The 22463-nt window shown below is 35.1% G+C and overlaps 2 long non-coding RNA genes across 4 annotated transcripts in view; both read left to right on the forward strand.

Annotated features, from left to right (window-relative positions):
• LOC138123525 (uncharacterized) overlaps positions 1-22463 on the forward strand; it is a 309532-nt gene that overhangs the window by 9870 nt on the left and 277199 nt on the right. The gene's annotated exons all lie outside the window — the stretch shown is intronic.
• LOC138123527 (uncharacterized) lies at positions 12755-13621 on the forward strand. 2 transcript variants are annotated; one of them, XR_011156844.1, is made up of 2 exons: positions 12755-13186; positions 13374-13621. It is a non-coding gene; the product is annotated as an uncharacterized lncRNA (long non-coding RNA). The 2 variants fall into 2 exon arrangements; XR_011156843.1 differs by having other exon boundaries at positions 12755-13173.

The raw sequence follows: 22463 nt of genomic DNA on the forward strand, positions 1-22463 counted from the left end.
CCAATTTTCATAAACAGAATTCATCATTTCTGGGTTTTTGCGAATCCGGTTCGCGGCGTCTGTTACGTGTTTCTGGAATTGGCCTTTTGTATTTATTTCAACTTCGTATACCAAATCTTCCGTGTGGTCCCAAAAATTAAAATCCAGAGGGGTTAAATGGAGGATCGGGGACGCCATCGTATTGGAATCAGTCAGAACCAACCTCACATAAATGCAGATGTAGCTCCACAAAAGTACAACGGAACGGAAGGACTCCTTCAGGAAAACGCTCGCCGTATGGTCGCCTTGCCGGTCTTTAATTACCACGTGTTTCGCCATAGAGTAAATGCAAATCCGCATATTCTTGTTTTGTGAATTTCATAACTTTTTGAAGGATTCGCAAATTTAAAATTAAACTTAACAAATGTCATAGGTGTTACAGGTACCGTTGCTAAAGAAATTGCAGCCAAGTAACCAGAATTACCTTTTTAAAACCGATTAACTCATTAGCGTACAGCAAATTTCGACCAAATTTTCAATTATTTTTATCTCGAAAACGAAAAGACTTTTATTAGAAACTTTTTTTATGTATGAGTTCTACTCATCGCCACCTATTACTGGATTTCTTCTGGCAGGTTATATCGGGACCACCCTGTATAATAAATAGTACCGGCCCTAATACAGTTCCCTGAGGAACCCCGTTTTCAACTAAAATTGATTTGGAGAAATTATCACAATATTTAACCTTCTGTTTTCTGTTAGTTAAATATGAAGTAAACCATTCAAGCACCGTTCTATTCACCCCAATTTTTTTCATTTTCTTGATAAGGATTTTTCTGTCCACAGTTTCAAAGGCACGTTTTAAGTCTAGGAACACCGCTAATACAGTTTGCTTATTTTCGATATCACAGACCCAATTATCACAGATTTCAAGCAATAGAGCTTCGCACGAGTGCTTTTCACGAAACCCAGATTGATCACTATTGATCACTAAATTTTTATCGCAGAACTCTATTAACTGGTTTTTCACAGCCACTTCCAAGATTTATTCATACACTGGAACGATGTTGATGGGCCGAAACTCATCACATTTCCTGGTCTTAGGTATCTTTGGTACTGGAATCACAATCGATGTTTTCCACTTCTCTGTAAATTTACCTTCTTGGAGGGAATTATTTATTACATCTAGAAATCTGTTTGCTATTACTTCCACTGCATCTCTCAATATTTTTGTGGTAATTCCATTCTCTCCTCCAGCAGTGTTTTTTAACGATCGCACTATTTTTTTAAATGTTGGCATGTCCAATGTTCTGAATGTTGAGAATGTATTTCGATTATCTTGAAAGACACCCTGTTCGAAATCTGTGTCATTATTCATCTTGATGTTCTCTACTATATCCTGTATGCTCTTTACGAAATATCCATTAAAATTTTCAGCAATGGTTAGGGCACATCTTATGGTGCCTTGTGGAAATATAATCTCCTCTTGGTATTTTTCTTTTATATTGGGCAATAATTTGTTAAAAATTCTCCACATTTTTCGTGGGTTACTTCTGTTTTCATCTATCATTTCCAAAAAATATTGATTCTTGAAGTTCTAATCTTTTTTAGTACATCATTTCCTGTATTCTTCCCATAATTCTTCATTCTTCGAAATCGTTGCTACTTTGTACTTCTCATCTCTTTTTTTCATTAATTCGATTATTTCGGAATTTATCCATTTGTTCTGTTCATGTTTTAATGGTATTTTGTTGACTTTCATTGGGCACAAATAATTTAAAGTCTCACTTAAGCATGTCGTCAGTTTATGTGATATAGTTATTTAAACATTAAGGGAGGTAACTAATATTTACCTGTCGAGGACAAGTTTGCCCCCGAGCGATAGCGAGGGGTAGCAATAGAGTCCGAGACTGGTTAAATTAGTTACCTCCCGAATTGTTTATAATATTTTTTCCACTCTCAAAGTTATTTTGAACTGCATACTTTCTTTTTGATGAATTTATTTGAAATATTTGAATAAAATATTAGTATGTCTGTTGCCGGTTGCTACGACTTTCATCACACAAAACGTCAATATTAAAAGCGTCGTGTCAAAAGTTTGTAAAATGAATTTGAACAAAATTAAAAGAGAAATGGAAGTTGCTGAGGCTGCAAACGCTTCATGTTCCTTCCCCCTGCCACAGAAATCGAATAAACGTTACCATAAGGCATATTAGTGTTTTGTTTGGTTTAATTTTTGTCACTTATTTCCCCGAGGGAGGTAAGTGGTTACTTACATCCCGTCGTTAATAGTAACCAACGGTAGGTCAAAAAAGTTGTACCTACATCCACCAAATCAATGTCATAACAACGTACTTACCATGTAGAGAGTGGAAAAAAATATTTATATCACTAATAGAATTGTTCCATTCATATTCCAGGAGCATATTTTGGAAGATTTCTTTATTATAGTTTTTATAGTCACGTCTTTCAATCAGAACATTTCCATTTTGCTGAAGATTTTCTACATTGACCCTAATAATGTGGTGGTCACTTATTCGTGGTGTCTGTAATATATTCCATTGTAGATTTTTTTGATCGGTTATAATGTGATCGATAATGGTTGCACTATTTATTGTTTGCCTTGTTGGGATATTTACTATCTGAAACAGACCATTTCTATATATAAGATCTTTGTATTTTTTTACATAAAACGTATTTGTGGACACATCATAATTAAAATCTCCTACAATTATTTTTTTTCCCATCGAAACTTTGTACTTCTTCCAGGTACTCTTCAAAATAACTGATAAATCGAGCTTCCTGTTTATTTGGCGAGTGGTAAATGCTGTTAACAGGTAATTTTCATCTGCAAGATTAATTTTTAATGACACCATCCACACGTAATCTTCTATTCTCTCAATTTTTTCGACTTCGTATTTTATTCCTTTTTTTACGTAGATCATCACTCCCCCTGTTCTTATGTTTTCGGTGCAACATTGCTCTAATCTGAAGTTTTTGATATTAAGTTCACTGGACGTAATTTCTTCTGTTACATGTGTTTCAGTTAAACAAACTATAGAAGATTCCGATGTGTTCACAAAATGTTCAATTTGGTCTTTGTTATTTAGAAATCCTTGGCAATTTAAACATACTATTATATTTGTCTGTTTCTCCCTTAATTGCTATGTATTACTAATATTCGCAAACTTCCTTTTCTGTGTTTCAAGAATTCTAATAAATGATGCACAATTTCTATCCCATACTTCGTGATCAGTGCTTAGTTTCAATTTTAATTTCTCATTCGCATTTGTACAGTTTACACATTTTTTTGTCTTGTTTTTACATTCCTTCAACACATGTTTTTCGCTGCATATAGGGCACGTTACCTCACCTTTACAATCATTCGCCTTGTGTCCATATTTATTACATTTGTAACATCTAAAAACTCCAAACTCTTCATAGGCCTTGCATCTGGACCAACCAATATAAACTTCTCCTGCAATTAATCTCTTATATCATTCATTGCTTTCCAGAATTATGCTAAATCTCTTGTTTGAAATTTTGCTCCTATTATATTATTTCCATTTCTGACTTTTGTTTATCTAATTCATTTTGATTAATAATTTTTTCAATTAATGTTTTATCCGTCTCACTTATGTCAGATAAGCAATGTATAATAACGTAATGTTGCAAAGTATTTTAATTTTTTTGCTAGGTAGAGATAAGGGACGCTCTGTAGGCATATATAGCCCGAGTTCATCTGTAATCACACGAGTCTCCTGTAATATGCTTTAGCCCACGTGTTATGTACAAAATTTTATCTAAGACCGCCCCGAATTAAAAAAAAGGGTAAATCTTATTTATTTCCGCCAGTTTCATTACACCACTCAGTGGAATAATAACTTACTTATGCCACTGAGTGGGGTAATGAAGCTCACTTATCCCACTGAGTGGAGTAATGAAATGCGTCCGGTAATGAAGTTCCTTATTCCACTCAAATGAGTGGGATAAGTGTCATTTATCCCACGGGATTAGATAATAGTAGTTTATTTAATGAGTTCGTGCGTAAATTGGGCCTTTTTTGGCACGCGTGGGCCATTTTAAAACGCGAGTGAAACGAATGTTTTAAAGGCCCACGAGTGCCAAAAAAGGCCCAATTTACACACGAACGAGTTGAATACAATGTTTTTTTGTTCGACGAGCTCCTTAAAGGCTCCAAATCGCTTAAAATCTTTAAAATTGACTTGACGTTTCGTTTTGACAAGTTGTGACATTTATCAAAATCCGTTCACACAGGAGAAAATTCTCAAATTCTGACAGTGTCGAACAATAGTATATTGTATATCAAGAGTTGAAAATGAAAGATTTCACACGAGTTTGCAGAATTGAGCCACAAGCCGTAGGCGCGTGGCTAAAGCAAACGAGTGTGAAATCGAATTTTCAACACGTGGTATACACGATATTTTTCCGACGACCACAAAAAAATAACACTAATATTCGGCATTCCTTCAAACTTCAAATACATATTATTCGACAGAGCTGCGGACAAAACATACATTGATGGCCATGGTTACTACAACTGTGTGCAATCATTTCATTGCGCACAGGCTAGAAGGTATTTGATTGGCTAACCAGTTTCATTGCACACGGGTTCGCTATTTGCATGCAATAGCCAACTTTCAATAATAGTTATTTGTGTGAATTTACGCATTTTTCATAGTGGTCGTCGGAAAAAAAATATTTTATTGTCTTTAAAAAATCTCATTAAAACAGGAACATTAATAGTTTGTTATACGCCAAGGTAGAGAAGACATTTTTTTAAAGCCGAGGTAGTTTATTCCCCGAGAAGCGAGGCTTAAAATTGTCTTCTCTAGCGTGGTGTATATATTATTTTTTTCACTACTAGATCCGTTAAAACCCTTTCTAATAATAATTATTAATTAAATTTGGGAACAAATTAAATGCTCGATATTTTATTCCCAATGCATGTTACATTTTCCAGTTAATTTATTCAAATGCATGACAAGAAACTAAATATTCGATAAAAATAATAGACGCCCGATAAATGTAATGAATGCTCGATATAAAATTTACATGCTTGTTAAAATAATAAATATTCGATAAAAATAATAGACACTTGATAAATAAAATGATTGCTCCATACCAAATTCACATGCTTCCTAAATTATTAAATATTCGGTAAAATATAATAAATGCTCGATAAATGTACTGTTAACTATTTGAATAAAACTTGATACTTCCACACAAGAAGTTGTAACAAATTTATTAAACTAATGAAAGTTAAACAATATTTTTAAGCAAAAGCTTATTCAAGAAAAATGCCCGACTTATTCCGCAGTCAGGGTAAGAGTCCCTTTGTTTTTCCCGTTGCGTGCGCTCCCCTTACTCGACCTCATTCGTCCCGGGTCGCGGCTAATCGTTCACCCCCTTGAGTCCAAGCTAACAGTACATATAATGAATGTTCAGTAGAAGTTTGATGGTGAAAGAATACTTACCCTTCAATAAAAATGATGATTTTATCCATAAAAAAGTTCAAAGCCCACAAAGAGTAGGTACTTACCTATACATTTTCATTGAAAATAAAAAATCAGTGAACACAAAATAAACACTAATTTAATAAAATATGTAATACAAAACAAAAAGTCTAACAATTCAAAAACAAAAACACATTTTCTGGTAACTAACTATTCTGAAAACAAAATGCTCGCAACAAAGAACTTAAAATAAAGTTGTTAATTTTGTAGGTATCTACTAACAAAACAAAACTTAAATCTGATTCGCAACAACAAAAACTTTAGGCACAAAGTACATCTGAGGATATGAGATTATCTGAAATAAAAAATGGCATATGTACATAGGTACATCAGGGAAATATTGACCTGTGACTTACCTATTGAACTAAAAGATCTCTTTTAGATTTGGCTGGTCGCCCACGACGTCTCTTTACTCCAATTGCAATAGCTTTTGCTTCAGGAGGTGGTGTGGTAAGTTTTAGCCGTATGGCCAATCCCACAATGTGTTTACAAATCAGCATTTTAAAATAAGTCGGACAATCACATTCACCATTAATCCAATCATCTTTGTCGTCGGGAATTGTTACTGTCCATACACTAAACATAACAGTCTTATATTCGTCAAAACTATGAAAGTCTAGTTTCGTACACTTTTCAAAGTTATCCTGGTTCACCTCGGTTATATCTTTTGAAGGAATAATGTAAACATTTCCCGATGGTCTCGCTTTAGAAATAATCTTTTTTTGTGCTTTAACCCACTGATAAGATTTTGTCCACAAATCTAGGTGAATAACTGGCTTTACGTGCACTTCTTTTAATTTCGAAGAATAATTTTGAGACCAGGTAGTTACATACTCCTTTAACATCACAGAGAATCGAGATAGAGGAAGCCGTTCTCTTAGAGTATTTTCATCTTTGATAACTCGGTTAAAAGCCTCTAGGGCGTTGTTAGTACTTGGACTTTTCTTGTCAACCCCTTCATACCAGTTTCGATTCATCTGTAGCCATTCACTTTCAAAATAACGTAAAAAGTCTTTTTGCTCCTCCCATTTTGAAAGAAACATGATAGACGCTCTATCGAATATCTCTTGACTTTTGCTTAATTGAAGACAATCAATATCTTCCAAGATTGTATGTATGTTTGCTTTTGGACGCACCAGTTGATCAGCTTTTTTTCTTACGTTTCTTTTCATATGAGCCCAGCACATTTTTATTGTAACGTTCGGACCAAATACATTTTTGAAACCATTTTGTATGCTATGGGCCGCATCACATATTAGTATCGATGGATTAATGGTTTCACCCAAAACTTTCTCTGCACCAGTTCTTAGCGCTTTGAATGCAAAAATGAAATCCTCAGTTTGCTCGTTGGCACAAACTGCCACTCCAAAAATATGAAATGATCTGGCCTTGTCTGTTGTTCCGAACACCAATAGCGGGAAACCTTGCTATATAAGTTTATATGTGGCATCTGCGTGGACATGGCAAGCATTCTGCGATTGCCTGATTAAATTTTTGGTTGACATAAAAAATCGAAAAGAAGGGGGATCCCCGTAATCCAAGACTTATCGAATTCGGACCAAATTTTGACTTTCTTAAAGAAGCCAAATAATTATTTAACTGTTGCTTTTTAGGAATTGGTAAATGTTTCTTCGCCAAAATTTCCAAAATCTTTTTCGGTTTTAGTTTTGGATCATTTTCAAACAAGGTATTGATCTCAGTTTTAGTATGTCCGCTTATTTTAATGGTTGTTTTGGACGGGATACTTTCGCATGTATGAAGCAATTCCGATCGGTATAAAACTACACCCTCAGTATTTGCGGGATAATATAAATATACACCTGAAGCACATTGCTCTCCTCGATACTTTACTTTATTGCAACGATAAATTGCACTAACGTTACCCTCTGTATCAACATTTTTATGATAAAAGCTCGAAATACCTTCATCTTTTACTGATTTTTGAGCTAAGGCTTTGTTACTGAATACCTGTTCTCTTTTCCACTGTTTATCAACCTTTTTCCTTCTTTTCTTTGGCTCCGACTCCTCAAGTACACCAGCCGCGCTATCCTCTGAAGAACTGTATTGAGGAATCTCACTGCCACTCATATCGGTTTTAAAAACAGTACGGGTTAATAATAACACACCTATTCCCGCACTGCAGATCAGAAATACACGTAGAACATGGAACATGCCCGCTTCGTTTTGTGAGGTTATGTACTGTTCGTCGATTGTCGGTAAGCAAGCGCCCGTTTATTTGCATTACTGTAAAATGCAAAATTTCATTCAATAGTGTACGTAAATTATCCAGCATTTATATATTTTTTTGGTGCACATTTGGTTAAAATACCGACCAGAACTTAACGTGCAAGTTGTATTTTTTATATTGTGATTTTATAAAAAATATAAGGCATTTTCTATTATTTTATACTGCATTTTAATTTTTTTTATCGAGCATTTAGTATTTTTTTAATCTGCAAACCGCTTTAAATTACCGGGCGTTAATTACGACCCATTAAATTTGTTTGTCCGATGCGACGATCCGAGTTCTCATTTTTCAACGGTTGCTATGAAAATTGAAAATCGTCTGTCTACGTTAACCAATAAAATCAAAGAAAATCTTTCGTAACTAGGTGACGGCTGTTCATTATTGACCTTGGTTAATAATGAAAATTATTATTAACCTTGGGAGAGAAATTCTACTTCTGGGGTCGGTTCGAGAGTCAATAATGACGCCTGAGACTAGTAGTGAAAAATAATAATTTATCGACGTCGTCTCGTGCTCTTATTTGCTAATAATAATTGGTCTTCTGACCTCATTTATGGATGTTTTCGTTCATTAGCAAAAAAATTTCCAATAAAAATGTTTGCACTTGGGATATACAGTGCATTTTTTTTAACTGTTGCCATAGGGAATTGCATGGTAAAAATTATACCCCTTGTTAACTTTTGTTCTGATGAAAATATTCAAACCATTTTTGGATCTAAGTTGGAAGATTTTTTAAACTATCGGATAGATTACAATTCAATATCCTAAACTGTCGAAAAAGTTGTGAAAAAAATAATTTCTAGCGCGCCGGAATAATAGTACGACGAGCGGTCGCCAGAATAGCGTCCCTGTCGGCTCAACTCAACCAGCACCTGACCATCTCCACTTTTGTCTTTTGTCACTTTTAAAAAATAAATAGGGAGATCTCCTCGAGGCTATGATTAAATTAGCTTTTGGAAGGCAGAACATGTAAACATTTATTTATTAAAAAAAACAAAACGTTAACGCACAAATAACTCAACAAATTACCAGAAATTATTAAAAGAAATGTTGAAAGTGTTCGACTGCTAGACAATGTTCCAAGCGATCTTGAAAATTTCTTCGCGTGTTTTTCTTGCCCTTAATTCCTCCACAGTTTCAGGTTGATCTTTTATGCGTTTTTTTTTTAACTGTTGCCGCAGGGAATTGCATGGTAAAAATTATACCTTCTGTTAACTTATGATGATCCACTGCAGATTTGGTGCAAATTTTTATTTTTGTAATCATTAATAAGACTACGTAATGCATACTGTTTGAACAACGAACGACAAGCAGTTTTATTTTACTAATTTTACTCTTCAAAGTTGAAATTAATGAATGTAAATAATTTGACAAAAAAGAAAAAACGTAGTAGGCGATATGGGAACAAAAATTAGGTTTTATATTTTAATTTATTATTTATTTTAATCATCTCGCTATTTATTTTTTAAATGAAAGTGACAAAAGTCAAAAGTGGAGATGGGCAGATCTCAGGTGCTAGTTGAGCCGAAAGGGACGCTATTCTGGCGACCGCTCGACGTACTATTATTCCGACGCGCTAGAAATATTTTTTCACAACTTTTTCGACAGTTTAGGATATTGAATTGTAATCTATCCGATAGTTTAAAAAATCTTCCAACTTTGTTCCAAAAATGGTTTGAATATTTTCATCAGAACAAAAGTTAACAGGGGGTATAAGTTTTACCATGCAATTCCCTATGGCAACAGTTAAAAAAAATGCACTGTATGTAATATGTGATTATTGCACATGTGCATTTTAGAGAAATTTTATCGGGTTATTTTTTGTTTTCTCGTTTTGATTGGTCAATATTTGTCACGCAATTGGTTGCTAAACACATGAAGGAAATAATCATTCAAAATGTCCCCTGTTTTCGAAAATAGACGCTCTGCTGGAACTGATGTAGCAACGAGCTGTAAATATTTTGTAGCTAGACTATGAAGGTGAGGATAAGATATTGTAATAATCTTCCAACCTTCAAAAGGGTTCTGGTTTAATGGATGAATAGAACTGTTAAAGTAGTGTGTTATTTCTGAACTGATTATCATATTTTTATCATCTTTTTCTGTTTTATTCGTTTGTGTACTGAAATCATGCACTAATGAATTGTTAAATATTTTCTGTACAATCTTCTTCATTTTCTGCTTCCAATTGTTTATCCGTTATGTTAACTTGTTCTGGAAATTCAGTTGTCCCAATTGCTCTTTCTTTTACTATTTTCTTAATTGTATTCACAGCGTGATCCACCGCAAGATAATCTTCGAAATGTATTTTTTTAAATCTTGGATCGAGTAGAGTGGCGATAGCCAATTTGGTCTACTTTCTCTGTTAATCCAAACCTTCTTGCTATTTATGCCAGCAAAGATTCTTTAAAATGTGCCACATTTGCTTCTTGAGGTATAATTTTTTCAATTGCGTTTTTCATGCAGTGGACCACAATGGAATAATTTTACTTACAGTGACATGCTTTTCAGCACAAACTTCCTTCGTACATACTTCTAAGGGTTTCAGCAATAACTTGAGTTCTTTTAAAATGACCGTTTCAGCTCCATTTAACATTACAGGTGCTTTTGGATCATTTAGTAAAATTTCTCCAACATATTTATGTAACTTCAAAAATCGTTCCACCATATTAAATGTAGAGTTCCATCTCGTTGGAACCTGTCAGAATTTGAGAATTTTCTCCTATGTGAACGGATTTTGATAAGTGTCACAACTTGTCAAAACGAAACGTCAAGCTAATTTTAAAGGTTTTAAGCGATTTGGAGCCTTTAAGGGGCTCGTCGAACAAAAAAACTTGGTATTCAACTCGTTCGTGTGTAAATTGGGCCTTTTTTGGCACTCGTGGGCCTTTAAAACGCGTGCCAAAAAAGGCCCAATTTACACACAAACTCGTCAAATAAACTACTATTATTAATAAACTTCATCTACAAAACAATAAAAATATTATGAAAATAATTAACAAAATGAAAATATATATTTATTATGCTTCGTCTTTCCATTCCATGACTACTAAACAAACAAAAAATGAAAACGATTACTTACAATTAAAAAATTTTCAAATTTCTGTTGGTATGCTTCATTTGTCCCGATAATATTTAATGTTTTTTCGTCAAGTTCGTAGTTGTAGCAGCATTTGTCATGCCTCCTTAAACCATAACGCACTGTTAAAATTGAATTGATCATTTCTAAACTTAATTTGTTTCTAGTATTGTTTTTAACTAAATTTAACTGGCTGAAAATCCTTTCCACTTCTGCATTGGAAAATGGTAAAACCAAAAATGTTAATGCTAATTCACATAAGTTTTTGAAAGGGTTTTCTCCAGCTGCATTTTTGCATATCAAAACTTCATGCCAAAATTGTATGGTGTTTTCTGTATTTTTCCATTTTACAAAGTGTATTTTTTCGTATTCTGTTTCAACTTTAGCTATTATTGAATTATCTGTCATAAACTCATGACATAGAGGTACTATTCGCCCAAAGGGGACTCAGCAGAGAAAAAAGAATTTGTAATTATAGGTTTTCACGCGCCCGTAGAGTTGTAGAGAATGCCTTCGAAATTCTGGCTAATCGCTTTAGAATTCTGTTGAATACCATTAATTTTAGGCCCAGACCCAGTGGAAATTATAGTTTTAGCATTCTGTGCCTTGCATAATTTCTTATCTAGCAACACACAATCCAAACAGATATCTGGATACAATAGAGGACACTTTCACACAGCTGCCTGATCTTCAGGAACTACAAGGTGCAAATCGAGCTGCACAAGAAGCACTACAAATTAGAGACTCTTTCATGAGATATTTTAATACAGTTGGAGCAGTACCTTGGCAGAACCGATGTCTTTCGGGATAAAAAATGTATTACTGGCAATAATCAAAAATACACTTTTGTATTTCATTTGGAATAAAAGTACACTTTTAACTTTATTCATTCTCATTCATTGCCTCTTCATACAACAATTTATCAATTGCATTTTTAAGTTTTAATTTGGTTTTCACGTTACGAAATGCTTTTAATCTCTACGCAACATATTTCCCATATACATCGTCCTCTGATGTTTGGGGTACTTGTAAATCTCTTCCCTGACTGTCTTGTAAGACATGCGATATTGATTTGAGACAGGCGGATGCGTCTACCATCGTGACATTCGCAAATTGTTCTGTCTCTTGAGGAGTACTGTTGTGTTGGCTTCGATAAAGGGCACCTTGCGGAAGGGAAGGTTCTCGTGACGATTCCTGGCTCCGTGTGGTTGTCGACGATTCTTCATTCATATCGATGGGCACCAATTCTTCCTCGTGCACTTCATACTCCACAACAACCACGGGTTCACAGGACCCCTTCTCTTCATCATCACTTATTTGGTAGTTAGGTCTTGAGGACTGTTATATCCACAAACACGCTTTGTGGATATAAATAAGTTTATTTGATAATAGATAACTGATTTAGTGTAAGTACAAGTCTATGACGACGCGCTCGCCGTGCCTGCCATCTTGTCTTGTCTTGGGCGTTGGCTGGCTGCGTCGTCCGTGGGTGCTGCGCGCATGTGTGGATTGTCCAGGGGCGTACGATGGCTCGTATCCGTATAACAAGGACCTAATCTTTACCTGATTCTTAAGAAATACCAACTGATCATAATACCATAACGACGAAGTATAGACTTTTAATTAAGGATTTATTAACTCGCTTACTTGATCGCTTTCTTGCTCACTTTTTAGAGACGCAAGAACTTTTCACCTTTCCGTCGTGTAGATGTTCCGCAGCCCATTGATTTTTTTCTGTACATCTGCCGCTGTAGTATAAGGACGTAGTGAATTTGCAAGCACTTCGCTGATTTTGGACAAACTTTCGTTCCTCAGCGTTTTGTTGTGGTAGTTTTTATGTTGCACCATTATCCGTTCACGATTGTTTCAAATTCGGACTGTCTATGAAAATCTGACATTTTAGTTGGCAATATTGTCATTTGCCATAATAAATCTATTTTAGGTAATAACTGGATTAAAATTAGTATATTAAAGAGAGTAGACTCGATCCTGGTTCCTAGGGGCGTTTGTCGATTGTTGATTGGCTGCACTGTTATTGTCAAAAATGTTAGATATGACTATGATATGACTGTTCTGTGGATATGACAGGTGACATTTCAAGAGTAGGTGCAAAATAAACACAATTATGGAAGAAAATAAGTTCAATTACAGTGTTCAATTACAAACTTACAACTTGTGGAAAAACTTTGCCATTTGTGCTGTAAATTTTCCGTAATGTGATTTGCTAGTGATGTTAAGCGAATGATTAGAAATTTTTTTATAATGAGGTGTGCAAGTTTACAGCAAGCTGGAATTATGATGTGGGAAGACATAGACAATACTATAGAAGTGTATGTTGTCTCTGTAAGCTGATTGGAAAGTAAAACTTTTGTATGGCGATTAAATGTTTCTTCACATATTCGAATAAGTGTAAAAAAGCAGCTACCTCCAAAATTTCGCTTTGAACTATATATCTGAACATTGTCGTCACAGTGATTGTTGTCCTCAGAATGAAGCTAATTAGCACATTTAGTACACACGCTCTTTTTAGGTAGGGAGTTGACTATTGAGCCTGCAATGTAGTGAAGAATATTTTCATTTGCTAGAGAAGAATTATGTTCAGTGTAGATGGAGGAACAAGTAGGGAGTGTAAGTGATGATGTTGAAGGTGCATTCAAATTTGGAGGTTGTTTTATTTATTTTTTATTTCTTAAAACTTTGTCATTATTTGCATTTAAATTAAATTGCTCATTGTTAAAATATTTCAAGAGTGAAAATAAAATGTAAATTTTATGTTAACTATTTAGATTTGCTTGCATTTACTTCACAAAGTCTGGCAACTAGGCTGCCAATTCAATGGTTTCCCAATATTTTGAATCCACAATTGTCTGCGTGACGCATCGTTTGGGAACTGAAACATTTTAATACCTCTTTCTGGTCTGGCAGAACAATAAGGTGCCGTGCAACCAACCATTTTAAGAAATTTTTCTGTTTTGAATTTGGCGCTTGACCGAACTAACAGATATTTGAAGCTTGATAGTAAACAGTAGATGCTGCCAACAGAAAATGTAACTCTCAAAAACTCCCCTAGGAACCAGGATCGAGCCTACTTTCCCTTATATACCACTCTAAACTGGATTACACTAAATATACGTTCCGTATGTCCACCAAACGACCAAATGCGGTGAGCTCGATTTTGACAGCGGTTGTTGTCGGTTGATTCGGTTTTGTTCTAAGTATCGGGACGGCGTGACGGCGATGGTTGGTTAAAGCGGTGGTGGGGTTAATAAACTGTTAAGGAAGGCTTTCAGTCTGTGCTGTCACTGCTGTCACTCTGTCAGTAAAGTCAGTTCTGTGTCTGAATATTCACTATTAGGAACAGATCAAAATTAACATTGAGAAAAATCATAACAGATTATATAATATACCGGGTATCAACCACCAAACCTGGCCATAGGCACATTACACATATTAAAATAATATATGAGTTTATTGGCGGTTCTTACTTTCTCATAAGTTTTTTTCAAATTTCTCCATTTTTCATCACATTTGAGCCCTGATTTATAGATCTTGTGTTCACGCAGGGCATGACTAATTAAGTTCCACACTTCTTTTTTATTATATCTGGGAGACTTAAATTTTTCTTTGTGTTCATTGTATGTTACAATCAACAACCTGATGGCATTCTCTGACCACCCAACAGTCTCAGTTGGTGTAGTCTCATTAAGAACATGGTGCTCAGGTGTACTAACCGGACTTGAGCAACTTGGTAATAATTGTGATGAATGCTGATTATCGATTGCAGACTTATTTAAAGGCGCTCTTGTCCCCCAAACTAAGCAACTTTTTTCATCAATTTGAATTTTGTTAAAGACAGAGAAGCAATAGTGGCTATCCACTACATTGTGGGACATCATCTGCGTGAAGGTGCCCAGTTCAGTCGCACAGTGCCCACAATGGAGTACTTTCAACTATAAAAAGCAATATTAATGATTATTTTAGTGCTACCTATGTAAAATACATACCCCCAAATCATCCATCATGAAGTTCTTATTGACCTTTATTATGCATCACAAGTAACAGTCAGTTGACGGTATTTTGAGTTTTGACACTGTTGACAACCCACTTACCGCTTCTACTGCGCTGTAAAGACGGTCGTTTGGTTGACAGTTAATCTACCAACCTACCAGATACCGAGTTCCGAATGGTACAAATTTTGCAGCAATTTGACAGTTACGGGACGCAGAACCAGTATTTTGCTCATCCTGGTTAACATACGGAACGTATATTAAATCAATTAGGGAATTGACAACAAGACGAATATTTAATAACGAAACGTCATATGACAGGACCTGACGCTAATCTAACAAAAAAATATCGTGGCCTCCTGCGTGTTTAAAACAATCGTGAACGGCATATACAGTGTGGAATAAAATGATTTACATCTAGTTACCTTTGCATTACCCTTGTAAAAATACGAAATGCCGCTCTACAAAAAAAAAAGCCTAACCTAAAAATATTCCAAAATTCCAAAAGTGATTTATTGCGAAGGGATGATGTGAATGCAAAGTAGAGATTGAAATTAAAAAGGAGCTAACAAAAGCAAGTCACAGCTAGTGTTGAAAGTGGCCACCAACGTTTCTTAATTCAATTTAGTAAATTATAACAATTGTCAATTCGATTGATGACATTTATTGACAGAACTAATAGTTCGGCACTTGATTATGATGGATTAAAAATAAAAGACAATCGTTTATATTAATCTAAATACAGGGTGTTTTCGAAGTTGAGGTGTTCCTTGTAACACGAGATACTATACATTATTCTTAAGAATTTTAGTCTAAATCTTCTTAGTAAAATGTTTCTATTAACGGAGATAATTGATTGTATATTTTTATTGTTTTCTAAAATTTTGAGTCCGGTCCTGTCTATTTCTCCGCTGTACTAGATTAATAACTGACGTGGCCCAGGATGGTGTCTTTCTAGAAATCGCTCTGGGTACTCTCTGGACGCTGCATTCTGATAACGTGATAACATTGCCCATATATTAGCAACATATCTGTGAGCTCATTATTTTCGTAATCATAAAGCCATTCCGACTAATTAGATGAGAACTGACAGTATTTTTGATTAAGGTCCATGCTCATTTGATTTTTTTTGTCAATTCTAATTTCTAACAAATCAGCGCAAATTTGAGCAGGACCGGTTTCAAAAATTTCCAAAAAATTAACTTATTGTATCTTTATTGCCGTACACATTTTACTAAGGTGAGTTCTGCAACAAAATCAGGATCAGCATCGGAATCCCCAGCGCCAAATGGTTCAACAAAGCTTTCATCACTAGAATCATCGTTTTCATTGAAGCGAAATATAGTTTTAGAAGATGAGGCACCTTTAGGAACAAAGCCATCATACTTCGTATCCCACCTCCACCCGGCGGCACGGCAATTTTGCCGGAGTACATACACTATTACGGATATTACTATCAAGTAATAGTGCAGTGCTTATCAACATAATTACCGGCATCTCGCCTCCGCATTTTGACTTTGTTGTGTATTATGTTCTGTGTCAATGTTAAGGAACTTCCTCACGATAATTATTATCAATTTTCAATGATGCATTTCTATTACAAGTACTTTCAACTGTTATTATCTGCATAACTGGTACTAGGAAGATTTATATAATTATTTTCTAGAGTTATATTATCGTTCATAAATTCTGAAACAGGGCACAGACATTATAGTTAATTAACTTCCCGACCAAAGGTAGGTAAGTTATTGTGATCGGTCCAAAATTTCGAATTGCTAATTTCATCAGATCTTTACGTTTTGAGGTCCCCTAAACACGTTAATGAAGTTTTTAGAATGATGTCTGTCTGTGCGTCTGTCTGTCCCACTTTTCGTTCTCCCACGATTAGTCAAAAACGCTTTGACCGATTGCTTTCAAATTTGATCAACACAAACTTACCCATGGTCTCTAGAGTTGAAAAGCTTTTGGTGTCAATCGGACCACGGGGGGTGGAAGAGGGTGGGGGTAGGTAGAAAAAATAATAAGGGAACATGGAAATTTGACTTTACCGTTTGAAAGGGCATCTGTTTTTATGTCGAAAACGATGTTTACCATTTGCGGATTTTTTCAATATGGCGGACTTATAAGGTTATTTACGTCTTCATAGATCGACGGCGATAACTGCTGAAACTTTTTTATGTTCTGTGTCAACGTGTGTCAATGTGTCAATGTTAAGGAACTTCCTAACAAATGAAAGGTAGGTAAACTAGACTAGAAAAATTATTTTATAATAAATGTTCTGTGTGTCTTCCGTTGGCATTTATGCACATTTGAGTACGCTGGTACCAATTTTCATAAACAGAATTCAGCATTTCTGGGTTTTTACGAATCTGTTACGCGTTCCTGGAGTTGGCCTTTTGTATTTATTTCAACTTTGTATACCAAATCTTTAGTGTGGTCCCAAAAATTAAAATCCAGAGGGGTTAAATGGAGGATCGGGGACGCCATCGTATTGGAATCAGTCAGAACCAACCTCACATAAATGCAGATGTAGCTCCACAAAAGTACAACGAGACGGAAGGACTCCTTCAGGAAAACGCTCGCCGTATGGTCGCCGTGCCGGTCTTGAATTACCATGTGTTTCGCCATAGAGTAAATGCAAATCAGCGTATTCTTGTTTTGTGAATTTCATAACTTTTTGAAGGATTCGCAAATTTAAAATTAAACTTGACAAATGTCATAGGTGTTGCAGGTACCGTTGCTAAAGAAATTGCAGCCAAGTAACCAGAATTACTCTTTTAAAACCGATGAACTCATTAGCGTACAGCAAATTTTGACCAAATTTTCAATTATTTTTATCTCGAAAACGAAAAAACTTTTATTAGAAACTTTTTTTGTGTATGAGTTCTACTCATCATCACCTATTACTGGATTTCTTCTGGCAGGTTATATCGGGACCACCTGTATATATAAATAAAATATAATAAAACTCACCAAACTATATATTACTGCTGCATTACATCTTTCCGGTCCGCTTATGAATTTCAGAGCTTCGTAAAATTCTCATTTAACTTTAAAATTATCCCCAGCAGCTTGCCCACTTTTAGTTTTATGCTGTTTTCTAGAAATTGGCATCGCAGGTTGTGAATTTTGTCATTTATTTCAGAAACAGGAAAGTCCATATTTTGTGCTATATCCTCTACTGCCGATTTTCTCAAATTTCTGTTTTTATAATCCTCCGATGCAGCATTCCACAAATTAGGATGTGATTCGTAGAGTTCGATTAATGTATAAATCATTTCTCTTGTCCAATTAATAACATTTTTTTTACCGCTCGTTTTTACTTCCATTACCTATTCTAAAACAATATCAGTATTCTGATAAATTAATATATCTACTCCAATCTAAACAAACTGATCGAAAAAGTTTGGGATATTGATATTTTATACCGTATCACAAGAAGATAGATATGTATTAATGAAGAGTAGCTCGGTGGCCGCATGGCTGTCGGAGACAGTGCTCCGAGGTCGCGGTCCCGGCGTTAGTGGGTTCGAATCCCACCGAAGGGGGAGGACCGTAAAAAGGTACCTGATAGGCCAAGTGGTGAAAGGGGAAAGGCTATTTAAAAAAAAATAAAAAAATAAGAAGGTTGACATAAGTCAAAACTCATTATATATGTGAAAACGTTTATAAAAAAAAACATTCCAATAATAATTTTTCTTAAAAAAACTTACTGATGCATTTTAATAAAGTTAACTTTAATATTCAGCAATATCCCTAACTTTTTTCGATCAGTTTATGTATAACTATTGGCAAGTATTAATAACATCCAGGTATACAGGCTGTTTGATAAAAAACGCCTCAAACCATAATTTTTTTATTTATTATCCAAAGATATGGTTTTTCATGCGCTACGAAGCAGCCATAAAATAATTTTTTTTTGGCGTTAAGTATTTTTTTTATGGACACGTAGTTTTTTAGGCTCAGTCTGGTAAAGTTTTTTTTCTGAATCTAATGATGTATTAAAAGTTATCGTTTGGTCCATAGCTGACTGAAAAAAAAACAATTTTTAATTGTGGTTCAGCTTATTATGAAATTTTCAAGTGTGCCTTTTAACAATTGAAATACAAATAGCAACAAATGTCAAGTGTGAGTTTGAAAATTTTCAGGTGCAATCTTGAAGAGTTTTATAATTATTTTCTTAGTAAACATGAATAATAATTTAACCCTCCACCACCCGGCGGCACGGCAATTTTGCCGGAGTACATACACTATTACGGATTTATGTTCTGTGCCAATGTTAAGGAATTTCCTCACGATATGACATGAGTATAATAATACACCTTTTTGAATTTTATAATAATATACCTTTTTAATCATAAATATTATTTTTTCTATTAACTTTTTGTTTTTGACTAATTACGATTTTTATTACACTCGAACATAAAATAATAGTCAAATGACTGCTATCCTCCATGACTGACAATGTTATTTTATACTTAAATAAAAAAAGTTTAAAAAAGCAGATGAAAGTTTCTAAGCTGACGTTTAGGTGACATTTATCGTACTTTGTATTCCGATTGTTTTTCACGGCACTCTTAAAAATTTTATAAACAACCACAAAAAAATGTTTTTTTTTTTCAGTTAGCTATGGACCAAATGATAACTTTCAATACATCATTAGATTCAGAAAAAAAAAACCTTATCAGACCAAGCCTAAAAAACTACGTGTCCATTTAAAAAAAAAGTTGACTATCGTTAGCTATTGAAGATAACGCCAAAAAAAAATACATTTTATGGCTGTTTTGTAGCGCTTGAAAAACCATATCTTTGATTTTTTTGTACATTGATATCGGGTAATAAATAAAAAAATTATGGGTTGAGGCGTTTTTCATCAAACAGCCTGTATACGAGTACAGACGTAAATAGATAGAAAACTTCACTTACCTACTTGCACTTTTATTTTCTACACAAAATCTCAGAGACCTGTAGAAAACTCACGGGCTGCACATGAAATAAGAATTTCGAACGAGTTGATCAAGAATCGCGTTTACACGTTGAGTCTTGTCGATGAGAGAAAAGTTGCAGGAGACAATATCTCGTGCTATATGTTTCAGTGTTTCATGTCTCTCACGAGTGTTTCCACAATGAAATTTAGTTGTTCGTGAAATTTTTGTATCATGAGACCAAAATTGCATAAAAATATCTCATCGTGGATTTGCACCTTAACAGTTTGATGAAATTGCTAATTTTGATATGATTGAGCCCCGACATGTCGAGCTAATTAATTAGACTGTCCAACCTTCCTTTGTTTCCGGCAACTGTACGCGAGCAGAGACCGTGGAGCTGCTAGCGGTGTGAAATTGATTGTGATGTACTGGCACGGTATCGCGACAAAAGCGCGCGACAAAAGAGCGTGCGACATAAGAGCGCGGCGACATAAGAGCGCGGCGACATAAAAGCGCGGCGACATAAGAGCGCGACGACATAAGAGCGCGGCGACAAAAGAGCGTGACCACAAAAGAAGGTAAATACAGGTTATTCTAAATGATTGTAGTCGAAATAGACCATGCCCATGTTATTACAATTTTGTCACTGTCATTTTTTAGGTGAACAGTGCGGTGATGAGAGTTTTATTTATTTTTGTTAAATTAACGATTGAATCCAATTATATTGAGTTGTTTTGCACTCAATTTAATTCCCGTGTATATTCACTTATTCATATCATTTTGATGTTCTTTTGTGTGGAGCGGCAACCATAAATTTTACATTCAGTTTTCACGCCTAGTTCGACTACCTACAATCATTTAGAATAACCCTGTATAATCATTTTGGTACATTAACTAAATTAATGCAGGGACAAGTCAATCAAAACAAAGTGGAAAGCCAGTGAGAACAAGCAAGGGAATAGTAGTTTATTTAATGAGTTGAATACAAAAATTTTTTGTTCGACGAGCCCCTTAAAGGCTCCAAATCGCTTAAATTCTGACATTTATCAAAATCCGTGCACATAGAAAAAAATTCTCAAATTCTGACAGTGTCGAACAAAAAATATTTTAAAATAAATTTACGCCTATATACACTGATTTGTTTTTGTCATTTTTGTATTTCCATTATTTCCGTAAAGCTTAAAGCTTTAGTGTTTTAAGGGTCCTTTTTCGCACGCATTTTAGTGTCAAAAACAGGGATTATGATTCAGGTATAATAAAAATACATTTATTTAAATTACTAAATATTTTACTTAATATTGCATATTTCGTAATTTATTTGAGTTGAGTTTGCTTATAATTAACTTCGTCTGGTAGGTATCTACTGAAGAAGACCTGTTATCAACTGGGATTCTAATCCGAGACCATTTCTGAATCATCCGTTCACAAAGAGGTCTGTACTCTCGGAGTCGGCCAGTTGGGCCAACCTACCTGCGTCGAGTAATGTCAAGTAAACGGTCAACTTAATCCCATGGGGCTGTTGGGCCAAGCTTGTAGGTAATTAGTTGCCGAATGATATTTGAAGGGATGCCGAATATTAGATTAGCGTTTTTTTTTGTGGTCGGAAAAATATCGTGTGTACCACGTGTTGAAAATTCGATTTCACACTCGTTTGCTTAAGCCACGCGCCTACGGCTTGTGGCGCAATTCTGCAAACTCGTGTGGAATCTTTCATTTTTAACTTACCCGACCAAAGGTAGGTAAGTTATTGTGATCGGTCCAAAATTTCGAATTGCTAATTTCATCAGATCTTTACGTTTTGAGGTCCTCTGAACACGTTTATGAAGTTTTTAGAATGATGTCTGTCCGTGCGTCTGTCTGTGCGTCTGTCCGTGCGTCTGTCCGTGCGTCTGTCTGTGCGTCTGTCTGTGCGTCTGTCTGTCCCACTTTTCGTTCTCCCACGATTACTCAAAAACGCTTTGACCGATTGCTTTCAAATTTGACCAACACAAACTTACCCATGGTCTCTCGAGTTGAAAAGCTTTTGGTGTCAATCGGACCACGGGGGGTGGAAGAGGGTGGGGGTAGGTCGAAAAAATTATAAGAAACATGGAAATTTGACTTTACCGTTTGAAAGGGCATGTATTTTTATGTCGGAAACGATGTTTACCATTTGCGGATTTTTCCAATATGGCGGACTTATGAAGTAATTTACGTCTTCATAGATCGACAGCGATAACTGCTGAAACTTTTAACAAAAAAATCTCGGATCTTGCCATTGGAAATAACTCTATAATAATGACCACCGAATAGAGTTTGGTGTCAATCCGACTACGAGGGGTGGAAGAGGGTGGGGGTTGCTCGAAAAAATAATGAGGTGACATGGAAATTTGACATTACCAGTTGAAAGGGCATGTGTTTTTATGTTGGAAATGATATTTACTATTTGCGAGAATTAGAAGACGACTTATGTGAGTTAACACGAACAAGGTAGGTAGGTATCTCGGGTCAATTCAGATTGGTTTAAATTGATGTCGGGTAAGTTACTAGGCCGGGTCTTCGACTCGGCTCCATCCCAATTTTTAACTCTTTATATACAATATACTATTTCATTGCATTTCTGTTACCGTACAAATAACTGAAAAATGAAGAAATTGTCAAAGAAAAAAACTTCACCGACTACTAATTTTAAAAGGAAGCAAAATT

Source organism: Tenebrio molitor, chromosome 2, assembly GCF_963966145.1.
Source record: "Tenebrio molitor chromosome 2, icTenMoli1.1, whole genome shotgun sequence".
NCBI lineage: Eukaryota > Metazoa > Arthropoda > Insecta > Coleoptera > Tenebrionidae > Tenebrio > Tenebrio molitor.